Source organism: Triticum urartu, chromosome 4 (assembly GCF_003073215.2).
Source record: "Triticum urartu cultivar G1812 chromosome 4, Tu2.1, whole genome shotgun sequence".
Taxonomy (NCBI): Eukaryota; Viridiplantae; Streptophyta; class Magnoliopsida; order Poales; family Poaceae; genus Triticum; species Triticum urartu.
This window is the reverse complement of record NC_053025.1, coordinates 361490775-361493382: the sequence shown is the minus strand read 5'-3', so window position 1 is coordinate 361493382 and position 2608 is coordinate 361490775.

Sequence of the window (2608 nt, the reverse complement as noted above, 5' to 3'; positions counted from 1 at the left end):
TGATATGGGTAGTACAAGAGTAGATCTACCACGAGATCAGAGAGACTAAACCCTAGAAGCTAGCCTATGGTATGATTGTTGTGTATGAATGTGTTGTCCTACAGACTAAAACCCACCGGTTTATATAGACACCGGATAGGGTTAGGGTTACATAGAGTCGGTTACAATGGTAGGAGATCTACATATCCGTATCGCCAAGCTTGCCTTCCACGCCAAGGAAAGTCCCTTCCGGACACGGGACGAAGTCTTCAATCTTGTATCTTCATAGTCCAGGAGTCTGGCTGAAGGTACAGTCCGGCCATCCGGACACCCCCTAATCCAGGACTCCCTCAAACATCAAGACTTCTATGAGACAGTGTTGCTTGACAAGAAGCCTATAGTATGTGATATGAGATGGCTGGACTGGGAGTACATTAGGGAAAATGAAGAACACTATCCTGGAGTCTATGATAGTTTCAAGTCTTGTGGAGTAGAGGACTTTGTTGGGCAGAAGCTCACAAAGTGGAATGATGAGCTTATTATGCAGTTCTACTCCACAACTCATTTCTACCCAGATGGAAGGATTGTCTGGATGTCTGAAGGTACTAGGTACCAATCAACAGTTGAAGAATGGGCAAAATTGATCAATGCTCCTAAGGAGAATGAAGATGACTTGGATGTCTATGCCAACAAGAAGAATGATCACAACACCATGGCACATATGTACAGAGAGATCCCAGATGCTGCTCTTGAGACACACAAATTTGGATCAGTACATTACCTTCTGTCAGGTTTGCCAACAATCAACCGGATCCTCAGACACACTCTATTGCCAAAGTCAAGTGATCACAAGATGATCAGAGGCCATGCAATTAACCTGCTTCACATATTTGATGTGCCTCAAAAGTTCAAAGTCATGAGCCTAATTGTGGAAACTATAAAGAGAACAACTGCAGATCAGAAGAGAAGTTGTGGGTATGCCCCACAGATCCAGGAGCTAATCAACTCCAAGATGGGCACTGGCACATATATCTTGGACAAGAAACATATGCCCATCTACCCAGACTTTGAGGACAACACTGAGGAAATATGCCCTATAGTCAATAATAAATTTATTATTTATTTCCTTATTTCATGATAAATGTTTATTATTCATGCTAGAATTGTATTATCCGGAAACATAATACTTGTGTGAATACATAGAAAAACAAAGTGTCACTAGTATGCCTGTACTTGACTAGCTCGTTAATCGATGATGGTTATGTTTTCTAACCATAGACATGAGTTGTCATTTGATTAATGGGATCACATCATTAGAGAATGATGTGATTGACATGACACATTCCATTAGCTCAGCACCCGATCGTTTAGTATGTTGCTATTGCTTTCTTCATGACTTATACATGTTCCTATGACTATGAGATTATGCAACTCCCGTTTGCCGGAGGAACACTTTGTGTGCTACCAAACGTCACAACGTAACTGGGTGATTATAAAGGAGCTCTATAGGTGTCTCCAAAGGTACATGTTGGGTTGGCGTATTTCGAGATTAGGATTTGTCACTCCGATTGTCGGAGAGGTATCTCTGGGCCCTCTCGGTAATGCACATCACTTAAGCCTTGCAAGCATTGCAACTAATGAGTTAGTTGCGAGATGATGTATTACGGAACGAGTAAAGAGACTTGCCGGTAACGAGATTGAACTAGGTATTGAGATACCGACGATCGAATCTCGGGCAAGTAACATACCGATGACAAAGGGAACAACGTATGTTGTTATGCGGTCTGACCGATAAAGATCTTCGTAAATATGTAGGAGCCAATATGAGCATCCAGGTTCCGCTATTGGTTATTAACCGGAGACATGTCTCGGTCATGTCTACATTATTCTCGAACCGTAGGGTCCGCACGCTTAAGGTTTCGATGACAGTTATATTATGAGTTTATGAGTTTTGATGTACCGAAGTTAGTTCGGAGTCCCGGATGTGATCACGGACATAACGAGGAGTCTCGAAATGGTCGAGACATAAAGATTGATATATTGGACGGCTATATTCGGACACCGGAAGTGTTCCGGGTGATTTCGGAGAAAACCGGAGAGCCGGAGGGTTACCGGAACCCTACCGGGAGAAGTAATGGACCATATGGGCCTTAGTGGAGAGAGAGAGGGGCAGCCAGGGTGGGCCGCGCGCCTCCTCCCCCTGGTCCAAATTGGACTAGGAGAGGGGGGTGACGCCCCCCTTTCCTTCTCCCTCCCCACTTCCTTCCCCCTCCTAGTAGGAGTCCTACTCCTACTAGGAGGAGGACTCCTCCTTGGCGCGCCTATAGGGCCGGCCGGCCTCCTCCCCTTGCTCCTTTATATACGGGGGCAGGGGTCACCCCTAGACATACAAGTTGATCCACGTGATCGTATTCTTAGCCGTGTGCGGTGCCCCCTTCCACCATAATCCTCGATAATATTGTAGCGGTGCTTAAGCGAAGCCCTGCGATGGTAGAACATCAAGATCGTCATCACGCCGTCGTGCTGACGGAACTCTTCCCTGACACTTTGCTGGATCGGAGTCCGGGGATCGTCATCGAGCTGAACGTGTGCTAAAACTCGGAGGTGCCTAGTTTCGGTGTTCTCTTCT